The following is a 23,225-nucleotide window of genomic DNA, read 5'->3' on the forward strand; positions in this document are numbered from 1 at the left end:
CAGCAGTGCTCCGCTTGTATCAGCAGTGCACTGGACTGCATCCATGGTCCGGTTCAAAATTCTCTGCACAGTGTCCAGGACAAACCTTCGAAGACTCGGAATCAGGAGAATTAGTCATAGGACCTGGCTTTTCCTAGTGCCATCCTGATTTCAAAACAGTGAGTCAAACATCTGGATTTTAGCTTTGAAAGATGCAGCCACCAGGACAGACAGACGGAAACTTTGGGCAGGAAAAAAAAAATGGGTGACCTACAAAGCATTTCTTACTGATCACAACATGGCTACACATAAACCTTCCAGCTCTGTCTCTGACCAAATGACCTTCTGTGAAGGGGGAGGGGTGGGGGACAATCGGTAACACCTGTCAGAAGTCAAAATAGGTAGCCTTGTAAACAAAGCCACAGTCAGGAGCGGAGACGTGAGGCCAAGCTGCTGCTCAGTTTAGCCTCACAGGACGGTGCCCCTGCTTGGTGGAGATCCCAGACGAAGCCTCTAGGAAATGCCGTGACCCTGTGCAGTCCATCATAGCACCTGCTTCTGGCAAGAAAAGGGCCAGTCTTCTGGACGGAGCAGGCGGGGCGGGGAGGCATTAGTCTTNNANANTNNNNCCTCTGTTCTGCCACATTTCTCTTGGGACCACAGAATATCACCTTCCCTCATCCACCCCCCACATCTAACATCCTCACTGGGGTGGCCAGGGGCAAGATTTTGCACCTCGAGGCTGCACTCTGGTGAATCCTTCCCTTGCCCCAATGCTGGCCTTGGAACAAGGTTGTGATGGGTGGGTTGGAGGTGGGGAGCCTTTGCATCTCAGGTCCTGTGAGTGGGGGGGGGCCGTGGCAGGACACAGGTAGGGCACCTCCAGGACCACACTCCCACAGAGGGCATCACGGTCCATCCCTACGTAGCGCCCATCAAGAGAGAACCGAAGGCCCTCTTTGGATAGGGCTATTTTCTGTATGGCTGTAGGATTCAGTAGGCATCTGGGGAACAGACAGTGGCCCCGTGATATGGCTGATACAAAGAGGGACTTTCTCATTTGGGACATGAGCTAAACTCCAGCCCTTGATGGCTGAAGTCCAGAGCTCCTCTTAGACGCTGCTGTAGGGAACTCCTCCTTCACTCAGGCACTTTCATTGTGGGATCTCATCTTCCCCATCCCGAAAATAAAAGATTTGACTTTTCAGTATTATTCCTGGGCACCCTATGGGTTCCTCAAGTCAAATTGAAACCAGGAAATATGGCCATAAACCGCAAAAACTCAAAGATCCTGCAACAGACCGGGCTGGGAAGACAGTGCATCTTATGACAAGATGGGAACCTAACGAGAAGCCACTGGAACTGAATCTAGTCACGTTCTTCCTCCCTCCCACCCCCCTTGATGAGATGAACCAAGCCCCAGATGATATAGGGGGTCCACGAGGGGTGTCCTGGCCCCCATGAAGGACCACACCTGCCATTAAAGGAGAACCACTTTGGGAATGAAGACACGTTCATTTGCCAAAAAATAGCCAACGCCTGCATATTTCTGTTTTTAAGGCAGCGTTACCTTCCATCTATCAGATGGAACAGCCCTGGGTCATTCAGAGGAAAATTAAATTAAGTGCTCTCTTTGAAACAGCCACGCCCACTTTTCCCTCCCCCCCCCAACCCGCTCTAAAACAAACCAGCTCTTTCTTTTATTCCAAGATGGTGGGGCTTAGAGTCCTTTACCCTTCCTCTGGGCAGACAGTGGTGGAGTTAGAAAGTCTCCCTGCGGTGACTCTGTGGGTAGGTTGGTCACAAGGGAGACACCAGCCCTTCCAAGGAGACACCTTAGCCTTTGGGGGCACACTGCTGCCTCTGTCTTCAGAACTGTGGATGTAGGTGCACCAAAGGACTTTGGAATAAAATTCCTGAATCTGGAATGTGAATTCCTGAGACATGAAATGTGTTCAGAGTGTGGCTTTCTCTGCCTCACACAAATGACTTTGGGAGGGACTACACTTTGGAACTCAGCATGAAGATCGCCACATCCCAAGCACCCAGGGTTCCCTTCAGTCAAGGCCCCGACCACATACCCCATTCTCTTCCCCAGATGAAATGCAAACATAGCTGTTACCAGCTTTGCACTGGACCAGGGCAGGGACCATCCCCACCCACTGTGCCTGCTTTGGGCAGCAACAATGCCACAGCCTAACTCAGCACCTACTGTGCCACCAGAAGCCACCATATGCCATTAGCCTCTCACAGCTGACACAGGTAGTTAAAAAGGGGTGCCCAAGATCCACATGGGAGCCATATGACAACAGCCACAGACTGCAGACTTGGCTGGGCATGGTCTCTGGGTTTTCCCTGTGCTGAACCCCACAACTGTGAGGGTTGGGGTGGAGGCAGAATGGCCACAACCAAGGCACACTGGGCCCAGGAAGCCCATCTACGACCCTCTGAGTCACAGGGGCCGATCCTCCACATCAGAATGAAGAGAGGTCTCTGTAAGATAACACAAGTCCATCCCAAACCCACCCACCACCCAATACATACTCTGAGCTCTCTCTCTCTCTCTCTCTCTCTCTCTCTCTCTCTCTCTCTCTTTCTCTCTCTCTCTCTCTCTCTCTCTCTCACACACACACACACACACACACACACACACACACACACACACACACACACACACAGTCCTGGGGCCTTGTGTTCCTAGGCCCCAGTTCTTGGGAGAAGGGGAAGAAATGCCTGGGCCTCTGCGGGGTGGGAGTAGATGACACTCCAAGTATCTGCAAAGGAGCAACCAGAACATGGTCTTGCTGATGAGGCCCAGCACCTGAAGCCAATGCAGCCCAGGTCTGGACTCCAGAAGAAACAGGACAGGCTTCGACTCCTGCTGTCCTACCAGCAGGCCACCCACCCCTGCCCTAACCCACACTGCAGCCTGGGTGTGGTTTCGGTGCTCCCAGGCAGGGCAGGCAGAAGCAGGAGAGGAAAGTGGGTAATGCAACAGTGTGGAACTGTGGGTTTGCTAAGTCTGTACCCAAGGTTCAGAGAAAGCGGTTCCCGCAATTTTCATACGGCGCCTCCCAGAGCAGCAGAATCCTTGTCTCTCCAATAGCAACTCCTGCCGTGCTGCTCAGAGGAGGAGTCGGCTGGCGATGCCTTTGCCACCGCCAGTCCTGTGGGATATGTGAGTGCTGCCACACACACAGACGAAGAGGCAGAGGGGTCGTGGTGGTCCTGTCCAGGTGGCCCGGGGCACGAGAGCTTATGGAGCTGATTAAACAACAGCGATTTGGGGGCGGGGGGGGCAGTTTCAGTACAATGTGCCCAGGGCACTGTTTCCCAGTCTGAGAACATGGCGTGATAGTGAAGGGTCCCAGGTGCCTTCGTGTAGGGCAGGCAGGGCCCAGCTGCCTCCGTGGGGTTGTTGGCAACAATGATGTGCCAATCCAGGCAGGGTTTGCATCTGGCCTCCATTTCCCCAAGGGCTTCTGGAGGCAGGTAGGCAGGCAGACAGGCAGGACCAGCCTTAGAAGGCAGATGTCCTCCAGAGTTCCACAGGCAAAGGCTCCCATGGTCTGTCCTGGCTTACCACATCCCTGTGAGGTGGCCAGTCCCTCGGGCCCACCTGTGCTCTAAGCCAGGCCAGGGGCAGAGGACCACAACTGAGTGGTAGGCAGGAGAGGGTCACAGGCCTCTGGGGGTCTGCTTCACAAACACAATATCAGTGACCACATCTGTTTCCAGCTGTCCTGTTCTGCCCCAATGTAATCCTAAACCTCACAGAAAACTCCAGAGTGCAAATCTATGTACAAAGTAAGGCGGCAGAAAGGCATGCATGCCCTCACTGACCTCGTGGACCGCGTTCATCCCTGAGAAAGGGGGGAGGGGTTTCTAACACCACTGAATCTCAACTTCGTGGATAGCTGTATTGTGCAATTTGTGGGTGGTGTTTTTGTTTTGTTTTGTTTTTTTTTTTTTGAGAAAATTTTTTTTCCTTTTTTTTTAAAAATTGACACCTGAGGTGAAGAAAACTGTTTTGCTGTGGACTTCTCAAGTTCGCTCAGCTTTCCTATTACCAAAGGGGCGAGGAGGCGCGGTCCGGGTGCGGGTGCTCAGGGTGAGCTGGCCGGGCTGATGGTGGGGCTGCTGGCATCCGAGCGGCTGTAGTCGCTGAGCGAGCCGGTCCGCGAGCCCCCGCCACGCCGCTGCAGCATGCCCGGGTGGAAGTTGGTGTGGCGGCGTGCGTGCTTCGTCAGGTGGTCGCTCCGCATGAAGCGCTTCTCGCAGATGGGGCAGCTGAACTTCTTCTCGCCCGTGTGCGTGCGATAGTGTCGGGCCAGCTCGTCCGAGCGCGCGAACTTCTTGTTGCACTCCTGCCAGCTGCAGGCGAAGGGCCCTCACCTGTGTGAGTTCTCAGGTGCGCCTTGAGGTGCGAAGATTTCCGTAAACTTTCTCGCAGCCCGCGTAGTGGCACTTGTGCTTCCTCTGCGGGGACTCGAGGTCTTGCGCGGCTCCGGCCCGCCGACCCCTTTGTTCTGAGGCCAGGCTCGCCGCTCCCGCGGGGCCCGGCTCTGGCTCCAAAGCCGCCTCGGGCTCGCTCCACGCCGGGCTGGGGGCGCGGCCGGCGCGCCTGCTTGTCCGGGGAGGCGGGCTCTGGGCGGGCGGCGGCGCAGGGGCGCGGGCGGCAGGCGGCGGGGTCCTCGCCTTGCGCGCAGCAGCCCCTTCTCTGCGTTCCGCGGGGCGGGGCCGGCGCCTGCTGGTTGAGGTCCGCTGGGATCCGAGCTACCACGAAAGCGAGGCGCTGTCCTGCCGTCGCGGCGCTCGTCAACGGGGGCAGTGTGGGGGGCGGCGGCGGCCGCGCCCTCGGGCCGGGGTTCAGGTCCTTCCCGCGGCTCGTGCACGACTGCGCGGCTGGACCTGGACACGAGGCACTCGGCGGCAAAGTGATCCACATAGGCGGCGGCTGCCATGCTGCGGGCTCGGGCGCGCGGTGCTCTCGCAGGAGTCGTCAGCGGCGCATCCGCACCCACGGCCTCCGGAGAGCGGCGGGGGGCGGGGGCGCGGCGCGCCCTCTTCTCCGGCTGGGCTGGGCTAGGCTGGGCGCGTAGCCGCTTCTGCCGTCACCCGCGCGGCTCCGCGTCCGCCTGGCCGGGCACTGGAGGGTGAGCGCATGGGGGGCTCCAGTGAGGTGGGTCCGCGTGCGGCGTCAGAACCGGCCTGTCCTAGGGACGTCGAGCGGCGGCGACGTTAGGCACGACCCCTGCAAGTTGCGGTCGCAGTTCCACCGTGCATTGTGGCAGGCGGGACAGCCTCCGTGCGCGCCGCGGCTCGGTGTCCATTTAATGTTTTTAAATGATCTTTTCATAATTCTATTTTCTGAGGGGAAATACTAAGAGGAGTGATTTTAGTTCCTAAATACGCCCCCACTTGGCCCATTTGAACCTTTTCAGGTGCTATGAGCAATTGATTGTTTTCAAGCACCTTAACCACTTTCGCATAGGCCGTTTTTAAGGTGCCACAATCTTTAGCGGAAAGCAAAATATAACCTTAGCCAGATTGGTGGGGCATTTTCCAGCCCCTCGGAGACCCACCCTTGGAGCCTGGCGGTAGACCTGGGTGTTAGATGTCAAGTGGCTGACAAAAGAATTGTAAACAGTTCACCTGGGACTTTCAGGACCTCAGTAGCAGCCCTTTATCAAACTGTCTCAGTGGGCTAAAGGCCCATGGAAAAGAAAACATTAATCTTGACCTTGGCCACAGCCTCCAGTTGGAGTAAGCTGAAGAGCCGGTGCCAAGACTTTCTCCTCTTATCATCCTAGAGTAAAGCCTGTTCTGTCTGGCAAAACAAAGTTGCTCACAGTCTGTTGCAGACTTTTTCTGAAACTACTTCAGGGGCTCCCCTGTCCCCAAACCTGGGGCATTTTGACCATAGAGGCAGGAACTGGCTGCTGAGGGGATAGGATCAAAGGCACTCTCCATGTCAATGATGACCAACGGGAAAGGTAACTTAATGTTGGAGATCAACTCCTCTCTTGGAATAAGGCCAGCAGATAAGGTAGGCTCCCTTAAAGAACTTCTCTTAATGAATGCTCTCCTTCTGTGAGCAAGCATTGAAGGTCAGGCCACTAAAGGCAGCAACTGGAATTTTTTTTTCTGGCCCTGTTCTTTGAGGGATGGATAAATTCCTTTCTTGTTCTTGTTTTCCTTAGAGTCCTCCTCCGCCTCACTCTCAGCCTTTTCAGATCATTCCTCCTATAGCATTTCTAACACAGCCTGTCCCTTTTTTATAGCCTGTTGACAGCATTTCTGATCTTCTAGGCAGCTACGCAGTAAGCGCCATACCGGCCGAACCCCCACCTTAAGGTTCCTTGCTCCCAAGCAAAATCTAAATCCTTCCTCAGCTTATCCCAGCTGTCCACCGTGAGGTTCCCAGAGACAGCAAACCAAGGTGCAATGGCATTGCACTCACTAAGAAATCTCTCTATAGTGCTTCTTTTCATCCTAAGCCTTTTTCTTTCAAACAGCTCTTGAAGAGCCAGAAAAATTGGGTGAGACTTAGAAGTCCCCATGTTCGCTATAGCAGCTCCACAGCTAGTTTCACTCCCCCCTACTGTGTGGGCTGCGAGCACAAGCACAGATAAAACACTATGTTTCAAAAAATAACATTGGCTATCCACCAACATACCGCCACTAGAGCGGGATCCATAAAATTAAATTTCCTTTTGATTTTAAGCTTATGCTGACCAAGAAGCTCCTGAAGAGCTGACAGGAGCGGGATGGAGTGTGAGTTTCCCATGCTTTATGAGCTTATTTGCGATCGATTTACGAGTGTGGCAAGCTGGCGTGTTTATTTACACACGATCTTGTAGCTCATCATTAGTGGGCTCTTCCTAGCAAATGCACTCATGTCTGGGACAGTGGCAATTCAAACAGTAACAACATCACCACACAAAAAAGAAAAGAAACAAAATTACAAGTCCTACCCACAAGGGATCAATTGGAAACAACATTGCTGTAGACCACAGACTTTTTAGCCTCTAAACCAAGGCTTTCATCCTCTCTGCTTACCTCCAGAGAACTTTATTGTCCCTTTACCTGGGAACTTTATTGTCCCTTTACCTGGAGCTTTATAGTCCCTCACCCAGGAGCTTTATTTCCCTTATCCAGGAGCTTTATTGTCCCTTATCCAGGAGCTTAATTGTCCCTTATCCAGGAGCTTTATTGTCCCATCCGTGAACTTACCGACATCGCCGTCCTGAATTGTAGAGTTCTGAATCCACAAGGATGGCCTCGGTTCACCGTACAGGCCACCAGTTGTCGAGCCCACCTCGGCCGGCAAGGAAGACGCAACACCATCGGATTCTTCTCAACAGCCTTTATTGCAGGACCACCTCATTGCTGATACGGGACCTCAAGCAGCAAAAGCGCTTGTCTTATATACACAACAGGCTGGGGCTATTCTAATTGTCTTTCAGGGATTGGCAGAGCATGAATCACCCCACAATCACCCCTGCTACTTGTCCTCCAGGGATTGGTGGAGCATGAACCACCCCATTAGCATGGTACCACCCCAGCCAGATTGACGCCAGGTGCAAACCTGCTCATGCGCAGTACTGTTGTGTACCACAGGAGGGTGCCGGATCACCTCATTATCCTACGACTGCCCTGGCAAGGGGACAAGCCTGCGCATGTGCAATAAGTTGTTTACATCCAGACGGGACTGGATGTCAGCGCCATCTTTCTTTTATCATCCCACTCCCTACAATGGAAAAAGGTCCTCATCTCCCTTTTGGTTAGAGATGGAGAACTCAAATATAGCACCAGTATTCTCTCCAGATTTACATAAAAAATTGTGACTACCAATACTTTAGCTTTTGCACATTTGTTTTTTTTGGGGGGTTCTTTTTTTTTTTTTTCGGAGCTGGGGACCGAACCCAGGGCCTTGCACTTGCCATAGCAAGCACTCTACCACTGAGCTAAATCCCCAACCCCATGCATGTTTGTTTTTGTTTTGTTCTGTTTCTGAGGAGGGGGGTTTCTCTCTTATTTAGGTCTGTTCTCCTGGAACTTGCTTTACACACAAAGGCTAGCCTCGAAGTCAGAAAATCTCCTCCTGCTGCAGCCTATAAAATGTACCTCCATGCCAGGGGATTAACACTTTTCTGGCTTTTGTTCATTTATTTCTTTTGGTTTTGGTTTGTTTTAACCTAAATATAATAAGTCTGAGAGAGGGTGGGAGTTTCTCTGTTTCTGTGACCACAAGCTTGATGACACATTTATAAATGTCTCTGTCCTTGGATATCAGCAGATGTTGGAGGGTCTGAGCTTCTCCCCGCGTCCCACTCACCTGGCCTTTAGGGCACAGAATAGAGTTTCTTTCCGGGAACACCCTGGGCAGGGGTTCAGGCAGGAGCTCGTCTGAGGCTGAGGAGCAGGTGAGGCAGATCAAGATGATGACGTCATCCTAGGGAAGAAACACAAGGTCAGATGGCAGCAGGCAGCTGTGCTATTGTAAAGCTTAAGCTGCAGCCTGTGCATCCTGTCTATACCACAAGCTGCCATCCTTCTGCCATCCTCTCTAGCTTCTCCACTCTCTTCAGGCACCAGTCGGGGATGTTTCTTTGTGAACACACTCAGATCTATGTGTTGTCACTAGGGAAGAGAGATCAATGAGAGTGTGTGTAAGGAAGTAGTGACAAGACTGGAGAAAGCAGGGACAGGTTTCATCTATGAGGGTATCTACTAGGCCCACAGAGCCTAGAGTACGCATTATCTGAAGGATGGTTCTGGAATTGAATCATCCACAAACAGGAAGGTTTGAGCCTGTTTTCTCCCTCTGCTGTCATGGGATAAGTTAATTGGGTATAAAGTCAGAGAGTCTGAATGCTGTAGACAATGAAAAGAACTGGATTCTGAAGAATAACAGAGCCTGGACATAGGGAAGCTTTGTTTAGTCAGGATAAATACTGGGTTAATATGTGGTGGCAGATCAGCTATGAAAGGATCCTTACATGATTTCTTTCTGAGATCCAGGGCACGTGTATGCAAGTCAGTTTGGGCTCATGTACAGAAGTGCAGAGGACAACCTCAGGTATGGTAATTAGCAACACCATCCAAGTTCACCCTCAACTTTGTGTTTCCGTTTTTGATTGGTTGATATTTAGTTTGATACATAGGCTATTTTAGGTTTCGCTGGGATTCCTTGGTTTATGTTGTTGGGGATTTTTGTTTGTTTGTTTATTCTTTGATACAAATTTTCACTATGCAGATTCTGCTGTCTAAAACCTGGATATATAGATCAGGCAAGCTTCAAACTCAATAAGATCCATGTGCCTCTGCCTTCGTCCTCCCAAAGTCAGACTTGAAGCATGTATGTGTATGTCTATCGTGGGTTATGATATTTTAAATAACAGTTATTCATTCTGGGTTGTGTGGTGTGGATAGGGACCCATGTGCCTGACCATCACACATATTTCAACCCTGCAGGCTGACACTCCCCATGGTCCTGCGATATGCAAAATCCCCATGTGCACACCAAAACCACAGGCTTCCTGTCCCAAGAAGAGATCATGACTTGGGATGAAGGAGCCAGCAGATGGCAGCAGTGCAGCTGAGCACAAGGTGTAGTTGGCATCCTTAGAATCCATCAGAGCCTGTTGTATACAAATGCTGGGGTCCAGCAGCAGGTCCGGCCCCCTTCTTGGGTGAGTTAGGTATCAGATGACCTTCTACCCACAGACCTCAGACAGTCAAGTTAAGGTAGATGAATGTGGAGGTGAGTACTCATGACCACAAGGACATTCTTACCTCACTGATCCAAAGATGTTCATTTGGTAGAGTGCTTTCATGCCTGTCATGGACAGAAAATGAGGTTCTTTGTCCACATTCAACAAAGGAGAAGAATGTTACACACCTGTACTCACCACTGATGGGAGGCCCAGTTGGGAGGATTTGTAGGAGTTCCAGATCATCCTTGATTATATAGCAAATGTAAGAACAAGCTTGGTGAAAACAAAGCCTTAATATCTGTCAGATGAGCACCTGTCATCCCAAAAGGCAGGTTGAGGACACTTTGGGGAAGTTTATTATGAGAGGCATGCAAGGGAGCAAGAGAGATGATTCAGCCAGAGTGGTGTACATGGGTAACAGGGCCTGACGTTGACCCAGAGCAGCCACACTATAGATCAGGGATATGGCTGGAATTTGTTATCCCAGCCCTGCATGAGCAAGAGACAGGGAGAGTCATGTGGCTGACCGTGTAGCTACTCAAGACTAATTGGTGATTCCCAAACCCGTGAGTGCCAGGATATGAAAAACTGTGTGGATTTCTCAAGATGATCAATTATGGTCATAACCTTTTATAAATTTATGTTAAATGAAGTATTTTTAAATGATATATTAATGAACAGTGTATATCTGTGAGATATCTCAGTGGAAATGGAGCCTGCTGCCTAGCACAGTGACCTGGGTGTGATTCCTGGTGACTCAAATGGTACACAGAGAAAACTGACTGTGGACAATTGTCCTCTCCCTCTCAGGATCACCCACAGACCCCTGGTGAGACATCATCTGTTTGTCCTCAGAGAACAGACTTTCTGGTGCCAGGATCTCTCACCAGGTAGGTGAGTTACTTCAAAGTAGTGACTGAGGTGCATACCACCACCCTCCTGCCTCCTGTATAAGAATAAGAGCACATGGATGCAGGATTGTGTGTGACACATCCTAAGAATCTATGTCAGCTCTGATGTCCTCTCTTTAGAAGGCCTGTCATCCTGTCTGTCTCTGGTCCTGAGAGCCTGACTTTTGTTCTCTGTTTGCGAATTTGTAAATTTTTTAATAAATGTGGGATTGTAAATCAATCAACTTGAGCCAGTTCAGAGTAATACTGAGATCAAGACAAGTTCAAACCAGAAAATCTCATTCTGGGACCAGCAGAAGTTAGGACTGTGCCCTGCTTGCTCCAGTCTGCATGTTCAGATCCAAGAAGCCCACACCACCCCCACCTCTGCCACCTTTGAGAAAGTAATAACAAGATGGCTGAATTACAGCTCTTCCTTCCCCTCTCTCCATAGACACATGTCCATCAAGCACCTGGAATTCCTCCTCAGGCAATTGAAGGTTTCTCAGAACCTCAGCACAAGCCAATAAAGCACACTCATCCTATAACCAATAATCAATCAAGAAGTTTCATATAGACCTTGTTACCCCCCTAAAAAGACAGCTGCTTAACTGATAGTCACTCAGAGAAGCCTGTTTCTCAACAGGACTCAATCTAGAAGAGATCCTGTCAACCCATCAACACAGATAAGTTTAGTCCATTTCATTCCAGCCCTGAGTTCAACTTGCCTGGATACATTGACGTCAGAAGAAGAACCAGGCAAACAAATAAAAGTCTTACTCCAAGCAATCTATCAGGAAGTTTCTGTAGACGCTCTTCTCCCATTTGAGACCTCGAAGCGAGTTGCAGCCTGTCTCCGGAATACAAGTCACAGGAGAGGGACAAGGTCCAGATTGAGAACCATGGATTGATAATCAATCCCTTCTCCCTGGCCATTTCCCTCTCACCCAGAGCCTTGATCCCCTCATGCTTCACATCCAATGAAAGATCATGGCTTGCTTAATCCCATGTGGGGATTCCTTTCCTCACAGGTTTAGCTATACACACTCACTTTCTCATTTCCTGCCATGTTGATATTCTGAATTCCAGGTTATCTCCTAGGACAGGTCTTTTTTCCCATGTCTACTCTGTCTTAACATTTGATAGTCAGCAGATCAGCCTCTCCCAGGAAACCTGTTGAAACACTGGAAACCATCCAGAGTGACCCATGGATAAAGATCTACCAACCACATTGAGCCATAGCTCTAGTGTGGAACAAACGTAACTCCAGTCTACCAATCACCAGTCTCAAATGGGTGTTATTCATGGGCCTTTGATGAGGCATTGGGAAAACGATCCCCAATACCATGAGACTAGTTCTAGATAACTGGGTTCATGGAGAGGCCACCAAAGCTCCTTGTGGCTAAAGTGGGGTGTCCTGGGGCAGCTCTGAGGTGTCTGCAGTGGTTGTGACTGCATCAAAGACTTCTGAGGTTGAACTCAGCAGCTCTCCTGGGCACAGTGATCATGGAAGCAAGGGTAGTGTTTCTTCTGAGCATCCCTGATGTGTTCTCACAGCAAGATGTCATGATGGTGATCTGTGTAGTCATCCAAAGTGGTGCATTCTCAGCTCAACACCACAGGCAACTGCACACAGAAAGGGGCCCTTAATGCAGTTGCTCAAATCGTCATGTGACTTCCCATTGGTTCTTTTCCATTGTTCAAATGGGAAAAAAAAAATAGACAAGCCCACAGTAATGTTTCACACAGAGCCAACATAGTCAACATCAGAGGTGCTTACCGCTGATTGAATACACTTAGGGAGAGTGGATCTGTGATCTGCTACAAGGGAAATTTATGGTCCACGTGGGGAGATGTTGGCTTCTGCCCTGGCTACACTTGTTCACAATGTGTGTTTCTAGCCTGAGGGAAACAGTAGGAAAAAGTACTAAGAGGAACTTGGGCATGAGAACAGGATGTCGCTGCAGTAGGCTGGAGCAGCTTCCAGTGACAAAAGCTTCAGGAGAGAATACTCTTCCCTTAGGGTGTTACAGCTTAGTAAAACAGGCAGCCTCAAAGGAACTTTGGTGAAATAACTTATGTTCTTTATTCCTTATGGATACAATCTTATAAACATATTGGGGTGGGGGGTCTAAAGGCAGATGCTTTCTATTGGTTTGGTCTGAGACGTTAGGGATGCCTCCTTTGTGGAGCGGCCTTGGGACATTCGGACTGATTGTCACAGTCCTGTCCATGGGGTGTCATGGTCACAAGTTTCAGTACAGGAACCTGGTCAGGAGTAGATTTAAACACACACCATTTTCAAATATCAGCATTGATGGGGTTTCTTTTTTTATTGGTTATATTTCTTTAGTTACACTTCAAATGTTATTCCCTTTCCCAGTTTCCTGTCCATAAGCCCCCATCACCTCCCTCTCTCCCATAAGGGTGTCTCCCCCACCCACCCTCCATTACTGCCCCCCCAGACATTCCCCTGCACTGGGGGGTCTTACCTTGGAAGGACCAAGGGCTTCCCCTTCCACTGGTGCCCCAACAAGGTTATTCTCTGCTACATATGCAATTGGAGCCCTGGATCACTCCATGTATAGCCTTTGGGTAGTGGCTTTAGACCCTGGAAGCTCTGGTTGGTTGGCATTGTTGTTCTTATGGGGTTGTAAGCCCCTTCTGCTCTTTCAATTCCCTCAAAGGGAACCCCATTCTCAATTCAGTGGTTTGCTGCTAGCATTCACCTCTGTATTTGACCTGCTCTGGTTGTGTCTCTCAGGAGAGATCTATATCTGGTCCATTTCAGCACGAACTTTTTAACTTCATCAATCTTATCCAGTTTTGGTGGCTGTATATATATGGGCCAGAAGTGGGATAAGCTCTGAATGGCTGTCCCTTCAGTCACTACTCTAAACTTTGCCTCCATATCCCCTCCTATGGATATTTTTGTTCCCCCTTTTAAAGAGGAGTAGGAACATCTGCATTTTGGTCATCCTTCTTCTTGATCTTCCTGTGATCTGGGGATTGCATCTTGGGCTATTTGAGCTTTTCAGCTAATGGCCACGTATCAATGAGTGCATACCATGTATGTTTTTCTGTGATTGGGTTACCTCACTCAGGATGATATTTTCTAGTTCGTTCCATATGCCTATGAATTTCATGAAGTCATTGTTTTTGATGGCTGAGTAGTACTCCATTGTGTGGATGTACAACCATTTATGAATACATTCCTCTGTTGAAGGGTATCTGGGTTCTTTCCAGCTTCTGGCTATTATAAATAAGGCTGCTGGAACATAGTGGAGCATGTGTCATGTGTCCTTGTTAGATGTTGGAGCATCTTTTGGGTATATGCCCAGGAGGTGTATAGCTCAGGTGGTAGAATGTCCATTTTTCTGAGGAACCTCCAGACTGATTTCCAGAAAGGTCATATCAGCTTACAATCCCACTAACAGTGGAGGACTGTTCCTCTTTCTCCACATCCTTGCCAGCATCTGCCGTCACCTGTTTTTGATCTTAGTCATTCTGACTGGTGTAAGGAGAAATCTCAGGGTTGTTTTGATTTGCATTTCCCTGATGACTAAGGATGTTGAACATTTCTTTAGGTGCTTCTCGGCCATTCGATAATCCTCAGCTGCGAATTTTTTGTATAACTATGTACCCCATTTTTAATAGGGTTATTTGGCTCTCTGCTGTCTAACTTCTTGAGTTCTTTGTATATATTGAAAATTAAGCCTCTATCAGGTGTTGTATAGGTAAAGATCTTTTCCCAATCTGTTGGTTGCCATTTTGTCCTATTGATAGTGTCCTTTGCTTTACAGAAGCTTTGCAGTTTTATGAGGTCTCATTTGTTGATTCTTGATCTTAGAGCATAAGCCATTGGTGTTTTGTTCAGGAAATTTTCCCCAGTGCCCATGTATTTGAGACTCTTAATCCTCTCATCCTTACCAGGTTTTCTCTGTGGCAGCACAGTCCATTGACCCCAATTATCTCCAGCTGGTCTCTTGGGATTGAAGATCTTTTTCTCAATGCCTTGGAAAACGCCCATGAACGATACTCATTTGAGACTTGTGATTGATGGACTGGATCTGCTTCTGTACCACACTACATCTATGGCATGCTGTCCTTGGTAGATACCTATCAGGCATGACCATATACCACTTCTGGGTACAACAAAAGCCTGATTTCTCTCTTACTTGATCAGTCTGCATTGTTTCCTGTGTTCCCACAAGCTTTCTGTTAGCTGACCAGCTGAGTACCAAATATTAAGACAGACTGGTTATGGGACAGAAAGTTTGCCCTAAGAAGGAACAAAGGGTCCAGAATATGAACATGACAGGAAATGAGGAATTGAGTGCATTTAGTTGGCTTGTGAGGAAAGAAACTCCAATGTGGGACTCAAGCAAGCCAAAGTCTGTCATCTGATAGGTAGCATCGAAAGATCAGAGTTGTGGATAAGATGATCGTGGCCAGGGAGTAAGGGAGAGGGGAACCAGCATCTCAGGAAGTAGTTATCAAGGTGGACCATAGTCCTTGCATCTTTCCCTGTGACCTGCATCCTGGATACATTGTGCACCTCTCTAAGAGGTGTCATGTAGAGCAAGGGGCGGGGCCTCAGGATACATTGAGGTGGGATGCTGGGAATAAGACATTCATGGAAAGTGTCAATAATTCCATGAGCACAGAGATAGCAGCACAGTCAGGCTCTCAGGACCAGAGACACAGGATGGCCTGGGTTCCAAGGAGAGGGTATCAGAACCCACATGGCAGAAGAGGGGTTATCTACCTACATCTCCCCAAGAATGTTGATGTTTCACAGCACAATCCTGCAGCCATGAGTTCTGATTCTCAGAGAGGAGACATAGAAGGGGGTGGTATTCAGGAATGAATTCAGTATGTAGTCACCAATAACCACTTCAATGTAAACTGAACTCTCTGGTGAGAGATCCTGGCACTAAGAGGTCTATTAGTTTGGGACTAAGAGATGATGTCTCACCGGGAGCCTGTGGGTTACCCTGAGAGGCAGAGGACAACTATTCAGAGTCAGTTTTCTCCTTGTACCATTGGATCCCCAAGAATCACACAGGTCATTGGGCTAGACTCCATTTCCAACTGAGATATCTCACTTGCACACACATTTTTTGCTGATAAATATGTAATACTTCACTTCAAATAAATTTAGAAAATATTGTCTGTGATTTATCACCATCAGCAATCCCTGTCATTTTTAAAGACATGCTCTTTAATTCGACTGGGACCCACCAATTTTTCTAGATTAGGTGGACAGCCAAATCATGACTCTGCCTGTCTCTTGCTTGACCAGGGCTAGAATTACAATTTCCTGTCTACATCCATGGCTTATAATATGTGAGCTCCTGATCCATCAAACTCAGGTCCTGCTACCTATGCATATCTCGCTGAATCATCTCTTTGGCTCCCTTCCATGCCTCTCATTAGAACCTTACCAAGAGCCCCTCAGCTGCCCCTTGGGATGACAGGCACTCACCCGCCTACGGTTTAGACTTTACTCTGTTGACCTATAGAAGAAGAAACAGTGTCCCTGTGTCAGCCATGCTGGTTCTCAGTCCTGCCTCTCAGCTGTTCTCTGTGTGCAAACAACAGCAGGGCCCAAGGCAGCAAACAGCTCTGCTCCACCCAGGCAGGGACAGTTCTGAGAATCACCACTACCTGAGGGCAGTAGTCAGCTAACCTTCTGTACAACACAGCAAGTCAGAGGAATGACTACTAATGTACTGACCCATGTCCTGTGTCCATTTTCTTCCTTCCCCTGCTCTGATTTCCTGACAGACTCAGTCAGACTTCTGCTGTCTCTCAAGCTGCAGCTCTTCCACACCTCTACTGATCCCATTGGATGGCTGAGCCTGTCTGAAATGATGCTATGCAAATTTAAATGTTTATTTGTAAACTTCCATCACATTCCACCATCTATGAATCTCTGTTCTTATTCCATAGTCTTCCAGATCCCATGACTTTAAATATGCTCTGACCTTGGTCCCCACCTGGGTCTCATGTTGTGTGTACAAGGTCTTTGGAGCCCAGTGGCCTACAGCTATGTAACTGCTGATGCCTTGAACTCCTGATGCTCCTCTCTCCCCTTACCTAGTGCTGGGATTATGGCCTCTTTCACTGTGTCCCCACTTTTGTTTCTTGGAATACTCATTAATAATAGAAAAAATCCTTTACTTTTGCAAGACTGCCATTAGAATTTGAAAATGTTGTGCACTGTCTCTGTAGTGTTTTTATGTTGTAAGGAGGTAAGGTACAGAATTATCCATTCTACACATACTCTTACATTTATAGCATTTTCTTAAAGTTTTAAAATTTTACTTTGGACAGTTTGTTTCCATATGTGTATATTTGCATTGTGAACACACATGTGGATGATGGAGGACAACCTTGGGCATTGTTCTTTGGGAGGTGTCCTCTCTGGATTATGCGACAGCTCAGTCATTGCTCTCACCCACTATGGAAGGCTGGCAGCACAGTGAGCTGCAGTGGCTCTGCCTGTCCAAGCATCTGACAACTCTTTATGCGGCTCCTGGGATGATACTCATGCCCGTTTGAGGGACAAATACTTCAACTGAGCCCCAACCTCATATCTCTCCATTTGGTAATTTTGCTTAGGAGTGTTAGCAACTAGTGTCCAACTCTTCTGCCTCTTGTAGATTTTAGGTTCTCCCTATACATTTCTTTCTGTTTGTGAGTCTCTTACATACCACTCTCTTAATTTACATTTTAATCTCACATCCACCACTCTAACAGGTCTCTCTTTTTATAGCTATCCTCTGAGATATTGTCCCTGAGTGCTAGTCTACCCCCAGATCTTCTTTAAAAGCCACAGCTCTTTTCAGATGAGCGGTCAGCCCATCAGTTCCTCCTTGAATTCCTTAGGAGCAGGCTCTGTGTTTATCTGCATTTGCAACTCTATTTTCCAGCTGGTCTAGAAGGAGAGCAGGCTTGATGGATGCAGTCCCTGTAAGTTCAGGCACATTTCCTTTCTTCTCTTCTCTTTAATATTGACTACACAAGCCTTCTCTTCTCCATCTCCCACTGCTGAGAACAATCCCCAGGGTTGGGTGAGTGTCCCATCTTGTCTCCTCTGTGGGATGTGTGATAGGGAAAAGTTGTTAGATGTTCACACTATGAGGGAACATCCTCATTGAAGAAGGGGAGGGAGAATGGGATAGTGGATTTTTGAACTGGAAACTGAGGAACAGCATAACATTTGAAATGTAAATTTGAAAACTTCCAGTTAAAAATAAGTTCACATAGGGAATGGAACTGATGCTGAAGGCTGACCTTCTGGGAGAGTAAGCTCACATGCACAGTTCCAACTGTCCTGGTTGTGTGTCCAGAGATTTTCATTTGTCACAGATAACTAAGCCAGACTAATACCGTCATAATTTTTTACTTACATGTATGTAGTATACAAATATGATTAGTTCATAGAGTTTTCTGCTTGGCCCTTAGATCCAGAGTTTGATCTTGAGTATCCATATGAAGAGCCCACAAAACCTTTAATCTTAGCTCAAGAGGCAGAGACAGACAAATTTTTGTGAGCTGACCAGTATCTTGCTCTATGTGTCTAGATCCACATCAAACAGAACTGAGTGAGCTATAATCCTAGTACAGAGGAGGTGGAGACAAGCTTCTCCCTGCATCTATAGCCTTCCAACCTAGTCTCAGTGGGAAACTTGAAGCCAATAAGCAGGCTGTCCCCAGAATAAGGTGTGTGACATTTTAGACTGTCCTCTACCTTCCTCATGTAAATGAACAAATGTGCATGCACATGCACACACACACACACACACACACACATATACTCACAAACACACACACACACACACACACAAGTTCCAGAACAGTCAGATCTATGTAGTAGAGAAAGCCTGTTCACAGAAACAGAAACACACAACAGTGAACAACCAAACAACAAGAAGCTAAAGTATTGATACTCACATTGTTAAACATCAAGGTCTGAAGAGGAACCTGGTATCATCTTCAAGTTCTCCATCCTCAACAGAAAGGGAACCAACAGATGACTCTTCTCCATGACCTCTCTGACTGTTTGGAGTTTTGGTTAGCATTGTTGGTTTTAAGACAAAGTCTCCTATAATGCAGGCTAGTGTCAAACTCAAGAGGTACTAAAAATAGCTTTGGTTCATGGGTTTTCAAGATTTTTAATACTGGGATAGTTCTTCATGCTGGGGTGACTCCAACCATAAAAGTATTTCATTGCTATTTCATGACTGTGGTTTTGTGACTGTGATGATCTTAACATAAACACCTGATATGCAGGATATCTGACATGCCACTTCTCTGAAAATGTTGTTCTTCCTTCAAAGAGATGTTGACCCACAGAGGTTGAGAACCGGTGCTCCAGCTGATGATCATCTCATCAATACATGTCCATAGTTGAGGTGACACGTGTGTTATGATGTCCAGATCCCTCTGGTACTGTTTCTTACTAATGAGCTCAGTCCAGGGAACACACATTCCCAACACTGGTAGCCAGGGCAGAGGCCAAAGTCTGCTTCTCAATAGGACTATAATGTTTTCTTTTGGCTGATCAGATACAGTGTGCCTAAGTGTATACAACCAAGATTTATGCACTTATGTGGTGTTGAGAATGTTGGCTTGTGTAAGTCTTTGCTGTGTGCATATCTGTGTTTTTTCCCTTTTCACAATGGGAAAGAATCTAGGAGTGTTCATATTCAATGATGCTCAGAGGAAACATTACCCCAGATCCCAAAGTCACCATGCCCATGAGAGCTGTTAAGTTCAGGCTCAGGAGGCTTGGGTGTAGTCACAACCACAGCAAACACCTCACACCTGGACTAGGACACTTCCCTTTAGCCACAAGGAGCATTGCTGACCTATCCTTGACCCCAATTATCCCCACTTGGTCTCATGGGATTGGACGTCATTTTCTCAATGGCTCAGCAAAGGCCCATGAATGATACTCATTAGAGGCTTGTGATTGGTGGACTGCATCTGTGCCACACTGCACCTATGGCTCACTGTGGTAGATCTCTATCAAGTATGGCCATGCACATTTTCTGGCTACAAGAAAAGCCTGGTTTCACTCTTACTTGGTCAATCTGGATGGTTTCCTGTGTTCCCACAAGCTTTGTGTTAGAAGCTGGCCAGCTGACTACCAATTTAAAGAGAGACTGGACTTGGCACAGAAGTTTTGTCCTAAGAAAAACCAAAGCTTCAAGAATATCACCATGGCAGGAAATGAGGAATTGGGTGCATTATATTTAGGAATATGTGTGAGGAAAGGAAATCCAACATGGGATTTAAGCAAGCCATAGTCTGTCACTGAATGTGAAGCACAGAGGGATTGGGGCTGTAGGTAAGAGGGCAGTGTCCACGGAGTAAGGAGAGTGGAACCCCAAATCTCAGGCTGTGGATCTCATTGTGGACCATTGTCCTTGCCCCTCTCCCATAGACTTGTTTCCTGGACACATTCTGCAAATCTCTTAGAGGCCTCATATGGGAGAAGTTGGTCAAGACAAACTCTGAGATAGATTTCTGGGAAATAAAATATTTATTTGCTGTCAAGGTTCTTCTGCCTGTAGGGCATGCAGATTAGCTGAGCACAGGACTGGAATGTAATGGACTGAGCTCATCCAGATTGATGGGTTCACAGGATCTCTTCAAGATTGAGTCCTGTGGAGAAACAGGCTTCTCCGACAGATTTTCAATGAAACACTTCTCTTTTATGGAGGTAACAAGGGTTATACGAAACTCTCTGTGTGATAGGTTCTGGGAAAGCTTCATTTGCATGAAGAGAAATTCCATGTGCTTGCTGGACCTGTCCTTATAGCCCAAGAGAAAGTCAGACCTGTAATACAGCCAACTTTCTCTGTGCTTACCACAAAGGTGTAGGAGGTGGGGGTGGTATAGGCTTCTTGCTCCTGAACACGCAGACCTGTCCTAATTCAGTTGGTGTCAGGATAAGATGTTCAGGGTTTGGACACATCTACACCTCAGCCTTGCTCTGAACTAGCTCCCTGAGTTGCCTGAATTCCTGATCCCTCTTTTACTAAAAGGTATCATTAACTCCATGAGCAAAGGAGAGCAGGCTTCATGGATGCAGTCCTTGTCAAGTTCAGGCACATTGCCCTATGTGTATTCAATTAAGGATAAGCACCTACGTGATGTTGATAATGGTGGCCCTGTCTGAATCATTGCTGTGGGACTATCTATTGTTTTTCACTATTGAACAATGGAAATGGACCTGTGAAGTCACATGACCATTTGAGCAACTACATTTAGGTCACTTTTCTGTGTGCAGCTTCCTGTGGTGTTGAGATGCAAAAGGACCACTATGGATGACTACACAGACCACCATCATGGCATACTTCTGCATGAACACATCAGGGATGCTCAGAGAAAACACCAACCCAGCTCCAAAGGTTAGCATGCTCATGAGTGCTGCTGAGTTCAACCTCAAGAGGCTTGGGTGACAACCACTGCAGACACAATGAAAATATTCCAGGACCCTTCACTTTAGCCATAAGAAGCCTTGGTGATCTCTTTATGACTCTAGTTATCTCCATTTAGTCTCATAGGATTGGGATGATTTTCCAAATGCCTCAACAAAGGCGCAAGAATGATACTCATTTCAGGCATGTGGTTGGTGGACTGGAGTTACATCTGTGCCACACTACAGCTATGACAGACTGTAGTTGAAGGAACTCTTATCAAGCATGAGTCAGAATGGAAAGTTTCTGTGTTCTGTTAGGAGCTGATCTGCTGACTATCAAATGTTAAGACAGACTGGACATGGGGAAAAAGAACTGTCCTAGGAGAGAACCCAGAGTCCAGAATATCAACATGGCAGGAAGTGAGAAAATTAAAGTTGGACCTTTGAGGAAATGAAGCCCAACATGGGGCTTAAACATGCCTTTGTCTGCCACTGGATGTGAAGCATGGAGGGAGGGAGTCAAGTTTCTGGATGAGATGGCAGTGTGCAGGGAATAAGGGAGAAGGGAACCCCGATTCTCAGGCTGTTATTCTCAATATGGACCATGGTCCTTGCCCCTGTCCCACTGACTTGTATCCTGGACAGAGTCTGCCACTCTCTTAGAGGGCACATATGGGAGAAAAGGGTCAAGACAAATACTGAGAAGGATGCTTGGAGTGAGACTTTCATTTGCTGGACTGGTTCTTCTTCTGACCTTAAGGTCTACAGGAAAGATGAGCTCAGTACTGGAAGAATAGGAACAAAGGTTTTCCAGGATTGTGCACTCACGGGATCTCTTCTGAATTGTGTCCTGTGGAGAAACAGGCTTCTCTGAGAGGTTTTCAGTGAAAGAGCTGTGATTTATTAGGAGGAACAAAGGCTATATGAAATTTCCTAAATGATTATTGGTTATAGGATGACTGTACATGATTGGCTTGTGCTGAGGGTCTGAGAAAGCTTCATTTGCATGAAAAGAAATTACAGATGATGGATATGTCTCAATGGAGAAACAGGAAATTAGACCTGAAATTCGGCCATCTTGTTATTACTTCCTCAAAAATGGCAGAGGTGGGGGTGGTACACGCTTCTTGGACCTGAACACACAGACTGGAGAAGGAGGGAACACTCCTAACTTCTGCTGTTCTCAGAATGAGATTTTCTGGTTTGATCTTAGTATTGCTCTGAACTGGCTCCTTGATTGTTTTATTTATTATCCCACATTTATGAAAAAGTATTACAAATTCATGAAGCAATAGAAAACACCAGTCAGGCTCTCATGACCAGATTAACACAGGTTGACATGCATTGAAAGGAGAGGACATCAGAGCTGACATGGATTCGTAGGATGTTTCACAAGCAATCCTGCATCCATGTGCTCTCATTCCCATGCAGGAGGCAGGGAAGGTGGTGATATGCATGGTGAGTCCCCTCAATCACTATTTGAAGTAACTCACCTCCATGGTGAGAGGTCTTGGTACCAGGAAGTCTGTTACCTGAGGACTAACAGATGATGTCTCACCAGGAGCCTGTGGGTGATCCTGACAGGCAGAGGACAATTGTCCACAGTCAGTTTTCTCCATGTACCATTTGAGTCCCCAGGAATCACACCCAGGTCACTGTGCTAGGCAGCATTTCTACTGAGCTCCATATCTCACTGCCATACACTGTTTTGTTGTTCATTAATAAAGCATTTTAAAATACTTCATTTACCATACGCTTATAAAATGTTATGACCATGATGGATCATCTTGAGAAATCCACACAGTTTTTTATACCATGGCTCTCATGGGTTTGCATCTCACCAATTAGGCTAGACTAGCTACACAGTCAGCCCCATGCTTCTCCCTGTCTCTTGCTCATGCAGAGCTGGGATTACAATTCCTGCCATATCCCTGATTTACAGTGTGGCTGCTCCAGATCAACCTCAGGCCCTGATACCCATGTACACCTCTCTAGCTGAATCATCTCTCTTGCTCCCTTTGACGCCTCTCATAATAAACTTCCCCCAAAGGGTCCCCAACCTTTTGGGATGACAGGTGCTCATCTGACAGATATTTAGGCTGTGGTTTGGCCAAGCTTGTCCTTAAATTTGTTATGTATTCAAGGATGATCTGAAACTCCTACACACCCTCCTATCTGTGCCTCTCCTCAGTGGTG

At 47.5% G+C, this 23,225-nt stretch overlaps 1 pseudogene across 1 annotated transcript; it reads right to left on the minus strand.

The window, feature by feature from the left end:
- Positions 1-3,976: 3,976 nt before the first annotated feature.
- On the minus strand, positions 3,977-5,299 carry LOC116885758 (annotated as a pseudogene). The gene has a single exon (XR_004386040.1). The product of XR_004386040.1 is annotated as a Krueppel-like factor 13 (transcript).
- Positions 5,300-23,225: the final 17,926 nt, after the last annotated feature.

Source organism: Rattus rattus, chromosome 16, assembly GCF_011064425.1.
Source record: "Rattus rattus isolate New Zealand chromosome 16, Rrattus_CSIRO_v1, whole genome shotgun sequence".
NCBI classification, from domain to species: Eukaryota; Metazoa; Chordata; class Mammalia; order Rodentia; family Muridae; genus Rattus; species Rattus rattus.